General features: G+C 44.4%; 1 protein-coding gene across 5 annotated transcripts in view; it reads right to left on the bottom strand.

The window, feature by feature from the left end:
• The window catches only part of FOXN3 (forkhead box N3), a 467496-nt gene that overhangs the window by 335067 nt on the left and 117433 nt on the right, over positions 1-14996 (bottom strand). For 3 of the 5 annotated variants that reach the window (XM_012453090.2, XM_064375143.1, XM_012453095.3), the window contains one exon: positions 6581-6683. The gene's annotated coding sequence lies outside the window, so the exon portion shown is untranslated. Of the gene's footprint in view, positions 1-6580; positions 6684-13913; positions 14085-14996 lie in introns of those variants that run through there. The other 2 variants (XM_012453089.3, XM_012453093.2) reach the window with 2 other exon arrangements.

Genomic DNA, 14996 nt, shown 5'->3' on the forward strand with positions numbered 1-14996 from the left:
TGGTGAACCCCTGTCTCTACTAAAAATACAAATATTAGCCAGGCATGGTGGCAGGTGCCTGAAATCTCAGCTACTTGTGAGGCTGAGGCAGGAGAATCACTTCAACCAGGAGGTAGAGGTTGCAGTGACTGCAGACTGTGCCATTGCACTCTAGCCTGCGCAAGAAGAGCAAAACTATCTTTAAAAAAAGGTTTGAGAACATCACAGGAATCCATGCTGATTTGAGCGTGTTACACCCTATAACCTGGCCAGCTGGCTCTGCGTCTTGAGGCATCAGACTCTATTTGAACATGGATTCCTTTTTTCCTTTCCAGAGTCCTTATTTTCTCCATTGTATTCATTCAGTGGGGGGGAAAAAAGACCTCATAAATGTCATTTCATATTCCAAGCAATTTGCTATAGGCAACTACACCATTACTTTGTACAAATAAATTTACATAAATCATTATTAGAATGTTTTATCTTGGCAACATTATTTGGTTCCCAGAACACAAATTAAATGCATGCTTAAAGCAGAATATTTTAAACTTATTCCTATATTGTTTATGAGACAGGATTAGAAATTTCCATCTAATTTTTCTTTCATAATGGAATTCCTTTAGTTTTCTTTGTACATTTAGAAACCATATATATAATTTTCTGGGGGGTTTCTTGAAGCCAGCCATGCAATAGATGACTGTGTTTCGTTTGGTTTATTTTTTAGCTGCTGTTCCTTTTGATTTCGTGGGTACGGTTTTGAACACTGATTAGGAAGGCCAGGAACCAGGGGAATTTCAATACAGTCTCATAAGTAGATGGCTTTTTGTTTGATAATATTCTGCACGTAAACTGGTCTTTGATTGTGGTTAAGCTTTATTATTATTATTTTTTTTAAAATAAACAGATGTATAAATAAACTCCCTGCCCTCAGTTTCTCCTGGCTCTTTGGGTTGGGAAGGGGCCTGTTTGGATTCTCTGCACAGCACATGGCAAGTCTTCACTCGCTGGAGTTTTACTCCACCCTAGATTTCAAAATAAAACCTTTTCCATGTAGAATGCAGCGCCCAGTTTCAAAACAAGCTGGACTTGTCAACATCAGGGTAGGGAGTGGTGGCTGGGGACCGGACGGGAAGTCAGGAGACACCCACGTCAGCGACGCCTGCTGTTGCTGGCTCTGGAAAATGACGTCGTGACTTCCCAGCTTGTCTTCTCATTGGTGTCACAAAGGGCTGGACTCCTGGCTCACGGCTGTAACTTTTTACCAGTATGTGGTCTGAGAACAGATTCCAGGGCCACTGTCAGGGAAGTGGGGCCCCATGAGGTCAAGGGTGCAATACTCAAAAATGGGGAGTGAGGCAGCCCCGTGGAGGGCTAAAAACATGGACTCCCAGCATGATCAACATGGAGAAACCCCATCTCTACTAAAAATACAAAATTAGCCAGGTGTGGTGGTGCATGTCTGTAATCCCAGATACTTGGGAAGCTGAGGCAGAATCGCTTGAACCTGGGAGGCGGAGGTTGCAGTGAGCCGAGACCGTGCCATTGCACTCCAGCCTGGACAGCAAGAGCGAAACTCCATCTCAAAAAACAAACAAACAAAAAAACACAGATTCGAAACACACCGAATCAACCACTTGCTACCTGTGTGACTGTGAATAATTCAAACCTTTCTGCATCTCTGTTGCCTCATCTGAAAATGAAGAGATTATGCACACGTATATAGCAGGCTTATTTTGGGGATTAAATGAAGCAACACGGCAAAAAGCTGAGAACAGTGTCTGATTCTTACAACGGGTTCAATAAACAGTAGCTAACATTAATCTTAAAGCATGACCAGTGGAGTCAAGCTAGGGTGATCATATCATTTATGGTCTAAACCAGGATATTTCTGGGTGTGAAAGGGAAGACTACGGTAATTATATTGACTGGCATATGCTAGGACACTCCCAGGCATATTAAGACTGGTATGGCTACTCTGCCCCTAGCCCAGACCATTCAAGACTCAATAAAGAAATTTATTTTTTGCTTACAATTACATATTACATATTTTACAATTTGTTACTGCTTTTAAAGTTCTTTCATATACCTTATTTGAACTTTTCTTAAAATGTGGGAAAATATAGAACTGAATTGCCCCTTAATAATAACCAAACAAAGGCACAAAAAAGTACAGACTTTTCCTTAGTAACCAAGTACTGCTGAGCAGTGGGGACAGTATCCCATGAGTGCCTCCATACTTCCTGGCCTCCATCCAGAGAGTCAGGGTCATGTGACTAGTCCTGACCAATGGCCTGTCACCTCCAGTCTTAAACACTTAAGAGTGTGTGTGCAACTGGTCACGTTGCTCACACCTGTAATCCCAGCACTTTGGTAGGCCAAGGTGGAAGGACTGCTTAAGCTCAGAAGTTTGAGACCAGCCTGAAAAACATAACAAGACCCTGTCTCTACACAACATTTTAAAAACTAGACTATAGCCTACAGTCCCAGCTACTCAGGAAGCTCAGACAGGAGGATCTCTTGAGGCTTGGAGTTCAAGGCTGCAGTGAGCTATGATCATGCCACTGCACTCCAGCTGGGGAAACAGAGCAAGACCCTGTTTAAAAAAACAAATGAAGCTGGGTATGGTGGCTCACGCCTATAATCCAAGCACTTTGGGAGGCCGAGGCCAGTGGATCACTTGAGGCCGGAAGTTTGAGAGCACCCTGGCCAACATGGCAAAACCCCATCTCTACTAAAAATACAAAAATTAGCCAGGTGTGGTGGCAGATGCCTGTAATCCCAGCTACTTGGGAGGCTGAGGCAGGAGAATCGCTTGAACCCGGGAGGCGGAGGTTGCAAAGGGCCTAGATCGTGCCATAGCATTCCAGCCTGGGTGACAGAACGAGATTCTGTCTCAAAAAAGAAAATATAATGGGTGTAAGTTCTCAACTCTTTCCTTTACATGTTGCAGCAGCGAGGAAGCCATGTTTTGAGATGTAGGTATCACAAGATGGAAGAGGCCTGGGACCTCAAAATACTGGATGCAAGAGAGCTGCAACTGGCCCAGTCTAACCCCTAGCAAATGAGAAATAAGCTTTTGTTGTACCAAGCCCCTGAGATCTGGGAGGTACTTTATTTTTTTTTTTTTTAATTATTATTTTTTTTTAGACAGAGTCTGGCTCTGTCGCCCAGGCTGGAGTGCAATGGCCCAGTCTTGGCTCACTGCAACCTCTGCCTCCCAGGTTCAAGCAATTCTCTGGCCTCAGCCTCCTGAGTAGCTGGGATTACGGGTACCCACCATCGTGCCTGGTTAATTTTTGTATTTTTGTAGAGACAGGGTTTCACCATGTTGGCCAGGCTGGTCTTGAACTCCTGACCTAAGGTGATCCACCCGCCTCGGCCTCCCAAAGTGCTGGGATTGCAGGCGTGAGCCACTGCACCCGGCCTGGGGTGAACTTTTTACCCTAATATACTACTGCCTGCCCTGGCTCAGCCAGTTAGTAAGATTAGAACCCGCATCTTTTACTATAGTTTTCATTCAACAGTATCATAAAATCCTACCAGATTGGGAAAAAGCATTGCCAAGATTAAATGCCATAGCTTACTCATGGTAAGCCTTCAAAGCTTACTTGATTTAAAACAAAATATTTATTTGGTTTAAAATAAAATCGTTCACACCCAGAGCCAAGTAAAAAGAAAAAAGTTCCAAAATGCAAGGTTTGTTTTAACTTAGTGCTGATTTATTCCAACATTTAGGTTAATCCAAGAAGTCTGGATGCCTCATCTTACAGACAACCCCAAGATGAAATGGCCTCATGTTGCATCTAGATTTTATTTTAAGTTAAAGGGCTGAATGGAAATATCCAACTAGAGTGTGACCAATTTGCTGTCTCACTCCAGAAAATCCCTCCCTTCCTCTCTTTCCTATTCTAATCCTACTCATCCTTTCAACTCCTTTTCTTAATGGGGAGAAAGCTCCACACATCAAATTTCACAAACACTTATGTCACACAATTGCCTAGGCCAGGAGTTGGCACGCTTCTTCCATAAAAGACCATAGGGTAAATACTTCATGGTTTCCTTGCATTTATTTAACTCTGCCATTGTAAGGGCAACAACTGCCATAGATAATCCAGAAATGAACAAACATGGCTCTGTTTCAATGACATTTTATTTAGGGACACTGAAATTTGCATTCCATATAAATTTCATGAGGCACAAAATTTTATTCTTCTTTTAAATTTTTCCCAACCACTTAAAAATGTGAAAACCATTCTTAGCATATTGTCAATACACAGACAGGCAGCAGGCAGTACTTGGCCCCTGGGCCGACTGTGGTTTACCAGCCCCTGGCCTGGGCTTAGGAGGGGTGGCAACAATCTCTTAGGCAATTTCTGCAGTGGGTGGAGAACACAAGTATTGCTATTCTAGTTCTTCCACTTCCTGGTGACTGGTGATCTTGGGCTATGATTCCAGAAGGCCTGAGTTCCTGCACACCTGTGTGCAGGAAGGCAGATGGTACGTCGTCAGGCAGGGCCTGACAGGCAGTGAGGGGGGTCTCAGCTGGCAACTCTCAGTAGTACCTTTAAGTCCCAGGACAGGCCAGATATGGTGGCTCATGCCTGTAATCCCAGCACTTTGGGAGGCCAAGGCAGGTGAATCACTTGAGGTCAGGAGTTCAAGACCAGCCTGGCCAACATGGTGAAACACCATCTCTACTAAAAATACAAAAATTAGTCAGGTGTGGTGGCAGGTGTCTGTAGTTCCAGCTACTCAGGAGGCTGAGGCAGGAGAACGGTTTGAACCTAGGATGCAGAGGTTGCAGTGAGCTGAGATGGTGCCACTGCATGCCAGCCTAGGTGACAGAGCAAGACTCTGTCTAAAAAAACAAACAAAAACCCAGGGCAGTGAAAGCCACCACTGCTTCCACCAGCTTAACAAAGGACAGGCCTGGGGAAGAGGGGGGTGGACAGGATCCACTGCACCATCCCCAAATTCATCAGGGCACTTGGCTCCCAAGCCCTGACTGCAGCCCCAGCCATCCACCTTGAGACCCTCCCTGAATTCTGGCTTTCAGAACTCTCTGGATGCGCTCCCAGCAGTAATTTATTAATGCGTGTTCTTAACTTATGCCTCCTCCCCTGCAGCTCCACTACTCAGAATCGCCCCTTGTGAATCACCAGGTACTAACCTCACAGAGCTCATCCCAGGGCCCTGACAAGCCCCCAAAGCCAGGCAGAGCTCAGAGGGGAGGATGGCAGGTGTGGGGAGGAGGAAATAATCAGGTAGACAGGCAGGGCAGGGTGTGGATAGGCCCAGAGAAGCAGAAAAGATTCGCAAAGCCGTGGCCAAGCCAGGGTGGGGGCAACAGGAACCACTGTCCTCAGCAGGACACCATCAGCCAAAGCTCTTCTTCAAAGGGAAGGTGGAGTTTCTCCAAGGGGCTCCACTCCAGGATCCTTAAGGGACCCCTGATGGGGAGTCTGGCTCTGGGTGGGGCAGAGGATCTGGATCCTTTAGACCTTCTGATGGAGGCAGTCAGGCCCTCACTGCCGGGCTTCACGGTGGGTTCACGCCTGTCTTCCCTCAAGGCTCCATGCCACCCCTCTTCCTTCTGCCTGGCCAAATGATCCACAGCAACAAAGCCCACCTGAGGCCCTTCTGGTCCATGAATTCCTCCCTAATCATTTCAGTCCCAATCCTCAAAGCCGCTCCATCCCCTGAACCAGGGAACTACTGCTGGTGCCTAGCCCTGGCCCTGAGCTCAGCGCCACCATCTGCCATTTTCTTTCTTTTTCTTTTTTCTTTTTTTTTTTTTTTTGAGATGGAGTCTAACTCTGTCACCCAGGCTGGAGTGCAGTGGTGCGATCTCAGCTCGCTGCAACCTCCACCTCCTGGGTTCAAGTGATTCTCCTGCCTCAGCCTCCAGAGTAGCTAGGTCTACAGGTGCGTGCCACCACGCCCAGCTAATTTTTGTATTTTTTTGAGAGACGGGATTTCACTATGTTGCCCAGGCTTGAACTCCTGACCTCAAGTGATCCACCTGCCTCGGCCTCCCAAAGTGCTGGGATTACAGGCATGAACCACCATGCTCGGCCCCTTTTGCCGTTTTCTTATGAGTGAGTCAACTTTGCCTCAGCTGTGGGCTCCTTGAGGATAGCAGCCAGCCTCCCACTTTTTCATCCCCACCTGTCCCAAGAACACACAACAGATACTCAATAATACTTATTGAACTTAACTAAAACCACATTAGAAAGATTAACACAATTAAAGTAAAACATGAGATTGTGGCAACAAAAATTATTTAGAAGCTAATTTCTATGTGAAAATTTCCAGCAATCTTCCGGTGGCTTTGTATTTCTACGACTCGCACCAGAATTTTAAATAAAGATGTGATTCAATGTTTTTAATCATCTTAATGCCTAAATTGGATTGACCACATTGTCAAGTCTGATCAGCTGCATAAATTGATCATTAAGAAGATTCGGGGGAGGCGGGGGAAGATACCAGTTGATGGAGAAATAATCAATTTGGCATTTGCATTTAAATATAGCTACGGCATTTTATTTATTCAATGCAATCTACGTAAGGCATGGCGAGCTGGGGAAGGCAGTGTGATTACCTGAGTCAGAATGGGTCCAGGAAACCGAGGTCAGCATTGCTCCCGTCACAGAAAGGACAGAGGGGCCTCCATAATCACGAGAATGCTGGTCTTCTAGAGGCTGCTGGAGAGGAGCAGTAGGAAGTCAGAATTAAGCAGAAGAGGCAGAGAGAGCCCTCGCAACCACAATGGATGTCATCTCTGGCCTGACTCTAGAAAATGACGCACTTCAGTGAAAAAGCCAATTGTAACAGTACCTCTTTATTTCTTGGATCATTATTAAAGGACCTGATCTTTCACGATGGAGTGTTTTTGAAACTGTCTCATGGGGCATAAAAAGACCCAGAAATTTGAAAATACATGCCATCTCAATGTGAGATGATTTGATTTTGCTACAACTGCCACTGAGACATTTGTGAGATCATTTTATGTACTACAGCTGCTACTCAAACACTTGTCTACATAAAGGAAAACATCAGAGCACCAACAAGCGCTCAAGGCATTCCACCCCACGGACCAGCCTTGATCCACTGGGCAGGCCAGGTATGCAGCCTGCAAAGTCGACGACTCTATTTTGTTGTTATAAAATGCAATGTCTCTGGCTCTCGTCCTCCCTAAATGGGCTGCAAGTTATCAGGCTATGGTTAACCAATAATCTTGCAAAATAGGAAAGTTGGTACATGAGACAGATTGCTTAATAATCTCTGATGGAAGATAGCTTTTTAATCCGGGTCTCAAGGATAACAAATCAATGAACTCTCTAATGAAAAGAATGGTGTTAACCTATGCGCTGTAGTCTGAGAATGTCAGGAGTATATTAATTAGATCGGTGGTTCCCAAACTGTGGGCCCTGGAAGAGCAGCACCAACGCTGACCGACAGCTTGTTGGAAATGCAAATTCTTGGCCCCTATCCAATATCTACTGAGCCAGAATATATAATGTGGAATTAGGGCCCAGAAATCTGTGTTTTAACAAGCCCTCCACGTGATTCTGATATGCCTTAGATCATTAATTTATCCACTCATACAAAGACATTCTGTTGTAAAATAAAATCATGCTACCCTACTTTGTGTTTAAGCTCCTATTAAGGACAAAGCATAGAGCTAGGGACTGGGGAGGGATGAAGAGTCGGAGACGATAAAGAACCTGCCCTCAAGAAACATATTGTCCACTAAGGAAAATAAGACACTTGCACAAGGGCAGGTGGCTCACGCCTGTAATCCCAGCACTTTGGGAGGCCAGGGCGGGCGGATCACCTGAGGTCAGGAGTGTGAGACCAGCCTGGCCAATATGGTGAAACCCCATCTCTACTAAAAATACAAAAAAAATTAGCCAGGCCTGGTGGCAGGCGCCCGTAATCCCAGCTACTTGGGAGGCTGAGGCAGGAGAATCACTTGAACTTCGGTGGAGATTACAATGAGCTAAAATCGTGGCCACTGCACTCCAGCCTAGGCAGTAAGAGCAAAACTCCATCTCAAAAAAAAAAAAAAACACATACACAAGCAACTCAAATACTGGCAGACCGTGTTATTTCTTCTAACGGCTGGAGAGTGTCAGACAAAGGAGACATTTGTTTCTGTTTGGGGTGAGGAGTGGGGGATGCCATGAAAAGAAAGCATCATGAAGACTATAGTAACGGCCTTGAGATTAGGGCAGGATTTTAACTACAGCAGCAAAATAACAGACAGCAACCAAAAAGAAGGCCCAGAGGTTGCAAAGCATGAGGGCTATCTGGGGCACGGGGTAGCCAGGTCTGGCTGATACATGAGAAACCTGAAGGTGATCTGAGTGAGACAAGGTTACTTCCAAATGCAGACAGGTAAGAGCTAGGGGCTCTTCTTCTTTTTCTTTTTGACAGAGTCTCTCTCTGTTGCCCAGGGTAGAGTGCAGTGGTGTGAGATCTCGGCTCACTGCAACCTCTGCCTCCCAAGTTCAAGCGATTCTCCTGCCTCAGCCTCCAGAGTAGCTGGCATCACAGGTGCCCACCATCACACTGGGCTAATTTTTGTATTTTTAGTAGAGACAGGGTTTTGCCATGTTGGTCAGGCTCCTCTTTTCATGTAAAGACGACCCAGCAGGCACCAGTGGCTTATGTTTAGAAATTAATGTCCGGGCTGGGTTTGAGGGCTCACACCTGTAACCCCAGCACTTTGGGAGGCTGAGGTGAGCATATCGCTTGAGCCCAGGAGTTCAAAACCAGTCTGAGTAACAGGGCAAAACCCCACCTCTACAAAAAATACAAAAGAAAACAAAAAAATCGGCGTGGTGGTGAATGCCTGTAGTCCCAGCCACCTAGGAGGCTGAAGAGGGAGGATCATCTGAACTTGGGAGGTCAAGGTTACAGTGAGCCATGATTGTGCCACTGCCCCATCTCAAAAAAAAAAAAAAATTCTACATCCAATTTACTTTTCTGTACCTTTGGCAGTGCATTTTCCAAAGGGAAGAACCTCAATTGCTTCAAGGATTAACAGCAGAGCGTTTGTCCAGGAGGAAGAACGCATATGCAAAATTTTAAAGCAGGTACAAGAATCTGGAAGTTACAGTCGCCTCGGGCCATTCTGCAAAGGGGTAAAATGTTACCACCCTCGACAGCCCCTGAGGACATCTCTGGTTTTAGCTTTTAAAAAAAAATACTGTCACTCAGGTTGAGAGGGGTATGACTTAGTCACCAAAAAAGTTAAATTAATACTCAACATCTCCAATTACAGGAAAAAATACTTTTCATGATCAAGTTAGTATGGCTTTGCATCTAGAAAATGGACAGAAATAGAAGGTTTTATTTCTTGATGTTGGTAGGTGAAGAAGGGGGTACTGAAAATGGTTTTCATGTCACCCCAAGGATTGGATTGAAATGAAGCTGAATTCAGAACTGGCAGTCTCTGCTTACCCATGCCAGCTTTGCCATTCCTTTCTGAGTCATTATGGACAAGCCACTAAACCCCTTCAACCTCGGTTTTTCATCTATCAAGAAAAAGAGTCACTGACCTACCCCACCTTCTTGGAAATCTAAATAAGAAAACCAAAATGAAGTTGCTGTGAAAATTATAAAGTGCCATACCATACACAGGTACCGAATTATCTTCCTCATCGAGGCATTTGGCTACTAATTAACACTGGTTATCCTACTGGCCTTTGAAAATATAAAAGCAATGTGTTTCTGATGCCCTTGAGATTCTCCTTTTAAATATTTGCAGATACAGCAGTTCTGAGGAGCAAACTTGGCATCAGCCAAACCATTCTCCCAAGAAGCATTTCAAGGTAAATCTTTTACTTGTAATTAAAAAAAATTTTTTTTTTATTCCTCTAACCACGATAGAGCATCCAGTTATCTTTTAGCAGCTCCTGGTGAGCACAACTCAGTCTTCAGCAACACCGACATATACGATGGCAATAATTTATCATCTCTGCAGTAGTTTAGTCCCAGATGGACCATTTACTAATTTATTTCCATATGTAACTGGCAGAGAGATTAATCAGGCTTCCAACTCGGAAACCTGAATTGCGCTTTATTCCCTTAACAGGCTAACTCTGGGCAAGAAGAGGCATACATTTACATGGAAACCAAGAGTTCCTCTTAAAAAGCCTGTCAGCCTCAGATGCAAGCCTTTACACACACACACATGCACACACATCTTTCCTGAGACAGCTCGCTCCTATGTCAGCTTGGAGGGCTGGTTCTTTCCTCAGATCCTCAAGGACTTCACACAGGAGCTGTGTCTGATACGAGTGCGGGCAGATGTAAAACGTAATGCCAAATGCAGTAAAGTTGCAGCCACATTCCCCTCCCTGTCTGCAAGGTCAGGGGCTCGGATTTCTGAAAATGAAGAGATCTTTTTGCCACAGTGCTGCGCCCAGCTGGCCCGGCGCGCGGTGCCCAGGCGCTGGAGGTATGTGCTTTCTTTTTTCCACTCTTTTTAAGGGTCTGAACTTGACTGAATTCAGCAGCTGCCGTGTCCTCAGCGACGGCTAATGGATTGTTAGCTTTGCTCCCGGTTCCCCTGAGCTCAACTCCCAGGCCACTTTTGTTTTTAATTCTATCCCAGTGATATCAGCGTTTAGCCAAGAGTGGTTAACGGTTGTCGGATGACGGTGTTTACATATAGAAAGCAAGCCAGACATGGGCAGAGAGCACCAGCTGATCCCTGATGCCTTAAGCGGAACCCAAGGCCATGCCAAGAAGGCTCCGCAGACAGGAGCATGTAGAGCTATTGCCAGCTAAGCTAAGTCCACACACCTGGGCTGATAACGAACTCTGTTGCTTTGGAGAAGTCATTTGACAGTCAGTTTTAAAATTCTCTCCTCTATAATATGAATTTAGTTCCCTGAGGTCCCTTCCAGCTCTAAAATCTAATGATTCTATGAATATGAAAAGGATCAGCCATTCACCTGGTTTGTTCCGTGTGCTCAGCCGATGCCAAACAGCAGGAAGTTTGGAAGCATCTGAAAGAGGCTGAATGGGTCCAGATGCTTGCTGCTGTGACAGACACAGCCTTAGGAATCTCAGTAGCCAACAAACTCCTTTTGCTCAAAGAACATGAGCATTTGATGACTGGTCAGCAATGCATATCTTTACAAGGTTTTAAAAATTCAATTAAATCCAACAGTTCCATTACAGCATTGTTCTAGGTATGGCAAATCCTACAAAAGGACATCCATTCATGGCCCTTGTCTTTAATACACTTACATGTTAGTTTAGGAGATACACGGCTAACCTTAATACAATGAAATATGTGCTATAATCATTGACAAAGAAATGGTTAAGTGAACATGAAGGATGAAGAAATCATTTCAATGGAAGGGGGAGATCGGTTAGGTTTTACAGAGGAAGCAGAATTTAAGCTGGGCCTTGCAAAGTAAAGATGGGGCTATAAGCAACTGGACAGAGGTAACAGTGAGAGCAAAGGCCTGTATGCTTCCAAGCGTGGTCAGGGCACAGCATTCAGGACTCAAGGACAGGGGCACAGGATGCCCAAGGAAAAGAAGACACAGTGAGACGAGAGGCTGGAAAGGAACTCAAAGTGGCAACCTGGCTGCCAACCTTTCATGCTGTGGTCTCTGGGAATCTGCAGAAGTCCCCGGGCAATAGAGACTCCAAATGAGCTCTGCCTCGGGAGGTTTATTTGGACAATTTTACCACCATTTATGACTGGGAATAAGATCCGTCTGTATCTTCATTTTTCTCTTAGTCATTCCACCTTGCCACTATTTGGGAATCTCTCAAATTTATTTTTTTCTAAATCAACTTCCTGGCCCTTTGAAGGCAAGCAATTGAGTTTCCTCTAAGTACTGCCAAGATTTCACATTCCAATGACGAGTTCGGCCTAGCGCTTTACATTCAGGTTAACGTGTTTTTCTACTCTTACGGAAGAGTTAAAATAGCATGACATAGACGGGTATTTTGTTTTGGTTTGCTTCTACACCGGAAAATATTTCTGTCTGATGAAAAAAATACACAAACATCCTGACTGTTGGAAGGGCCTGCTCCACCACTCCCCAAAAAATAAAAGTTGAACTTGTCATCCAAGTAGTTCACTGAAACCTTTTGATCTCAGAGTCAGAGTTCCAGGTTACTGATCCCAAGTTTTCCGAGGTCCTTCAGACACAATAACAGCACGTCACGTAAACTCTCTCCTTCCAGTGCTATTTGGTCCCCTCGGCCTGGGGGACCAAGAGCAGGTGGTATCATGCAGCTAACACATGCAGAAGCCCCAGGACACATGGGCCACACACCAGGCAAGCCAGGGCATGGGGACAGGGTCTGCCCTCCCATCCACCCCAAAGATAGGTCTTAACACCCCACTGAAGTGGGGGTACAAGTGGGCAGAGCAGCTCGTCCTCTGAGAAAGGAGCTGCCTTCAGTATGAGCCACCATTAAAAGTTTCCCAAGGTTTGCATCTATAATCTCAGCACTTTGGGAGGCCGAGGCGAGAGGAACGCTTGAGCCCAGGGATTTAAGCCCAGCCTGGAAAATATAGTGAGATCTTTTAGTCGGGCATGGTGTGTGCCTGTAGTCCTGGCTGCTTGTGAAACTGAGGCAGAAGGATCACTTGAGTCCAGGAAGCAGAGGTTGCAGTGGGGTGAGATAGCACCGCTGCACTCCAGCCTGGGCAGCAAAGTGAGACCCTGTTCCAACAGAATAAAATAAAATAAAACCAAAAAACAACTCCCATAGAAGACACAAACTTCGCTTCCCATCTCTGGACTGCTCAGACTACGCATGGGCATATATGGAAAGCTCCAACGTTCATTTCATTTTGGATCACCTTATTTAGAAAGGCACATTGTGTCTACCCACTGGGGTGTGGTGCATTCCAGGGTTCAAGTCCCTGGTTTATAATTCAAATCTCATCCTAGCCCTCCACATGCATGGGTGCTCGGAAGCTCTGAGCTCAGAAGCTCTGAGTATTCTCTTAACACCTAATCAAATAATTACTATGAAGTATAATATGCAGCACATACTGTAGATAGTTCCCTGTGCACATGAAAAAACAGTCTCATACAGACCCAAAGAGCCGTATGCATTGCTTTTTCTAAAAGTCCACCTATGGTCGGAAAACTAACCTTCTTCAAATGAATAGATTAGCTTAAATTACCATGCCATTTTACAATCTCTTCACTGATACAAGAATAATAAAACTATGAGGTAAATGTAGGCTTAAACCAAATAATGGGCATAAATTTAAAAATTTTTTGACATTAAAAACTCAGTATAAATTGAACTACAAGATACTTGAAAGCTCCCACAATCATAATGTGCACATTGAAATCCATTAACCTAATACCTAGGCTGCTATTCCAAAGTAGGGGTCTAGCAGGCAAATAAATACTCATTCGAACACTCCTCCTAAATTGCTGTACAATTTGGTTGCTAAGTCACACACTTACAAAGTCTATCATCTTTACTCGGTTGCTCTCTAACTAACACTGAAGTCATATAAGGTTACAATGTGGCAGCATGAGATCAGCACAGATACCAGCAAATGGTACTAAAAAGTAGCAGCAAATGTCAAAGACAAACCAGGGTCAGCTTGGAGAGAATGAGATATTTACATAAGCATCCAGAAAAGACAATGGAGCCCCGATTTCCCCTTAACTGCACACCTAAACAACCTCTCTGCTCCTCACCTGATCATTCTGATATAAAAGCAATTTCTACAGTAATATATTCAAAGACCTTAGTTGCCATAAACTCAGCAGCTGTTAAAAAGATTCTGTTGCACATTCGATTTGCTTTAAGACTTAGCTGTTTCCAACCAAAGCTTTCATTTCTTATCCGTCACTACCCCCTTCCAAAAAAATTAGCTTCATTAATATCCTTCTTTGATAAGTAATTTGCCAAGGCCATTTTCTTACCTTTTTACCTCACATTTTTTTTTTTCATTTGAGGATATTTACCCAAGCAAGGACAATTGTTTGACTGGAATCTTGCAACTTTCAACTTTGCCCAGATTTTGCCATCGTGCAGAAGGGGAATGCCGCAACCCCCGACACATCGCTCGGTTGAGCTAATACACATCTGAATCCAGAGCTATATTTTAAATTCTTTTACACTTACTTAATATAGTGCATGCCGCCTGTCCACTGATGCGATATCAGAAACCTGCAAGCTACTATTTCTGCAACTGTGTCACTGTAGATAGTCTGAAACATGTACGTAGCTGTTGCCATGGAAACAAACACAGCTAGGGTAGAGTGCCACGCTGTGTTAATTCCTTCACCCATGAACCCCAGGGGAATGCTAACATTCATCTTCTTTCTCCTTTAGTCTCGCACTGCTTTAATATTTTTTTAGCATTATCAAATGATGTACTAAATACATATGGTACACCTGAAAATATGGATGGCTGAAATGAGCCGTGGTACCAACCTAGCATGCCGGCTGTCTGCTCAAGGTGGTGCAGCTCTGCAATGGATGCTTTCCTGAACTTCTCCCGTAAGAAATAAGGAACTTTGTCTTTCTTTTAAAATGGTGTGGGAAGGACGGAAAAGGTGAGCATCTTGTCTGCCCTAAGAAGAACAGTTATCCTGGAATTGTACCGGGATAAAGATGCTATCAGAAATGTGCCTTCACAGTTCTCTGAAAGGCAGGGGGAGGCCTTGCAAACTTTCTAAAGTGAATCCAAGCTAAGAGTTATTCTCCCTTGCAAGTAGAGCTGCATTCGAAGGCTATAAACCCGATACTTTTAATTAGGCAAAAGCATAAACCCTTAACAAGGGATTCATCTGTCCCCACTTGGTCTTTATTCCTAAACCCACGCAAGAAGGTATTAAAATGAGTGAGTACGCAATGAGATGGAAATCTGCCATAATAAGAAAGAAAAGTGATTTTCCTAGAATTTGAACATTCTCTTTTTTGCTTCAAGTTCCTATCTCTGACCTTATCAATGCTTGGACCTGTGGAGAAAAGTTGAACTCTTTCACTGCACCTAAAAGCCA

The sequence above is a fragment of the Aotus nancymaae genome, unplaced genomic scaffold, assembly GCF_030222135.1.
Source record: "Aotus nancymaae isolate 86718 unplaced genomic scaffold, 86718_ANA_hifiasm-v0.15.2.pri h1tg000011l, whole genome shotgun sequence".
Classification (NCBI taxonomy): Eukaryota; Metazoa; Chordata; class Mammalia; order Primates; family Aotidae; genus Aotus; species Aotus nancymaae.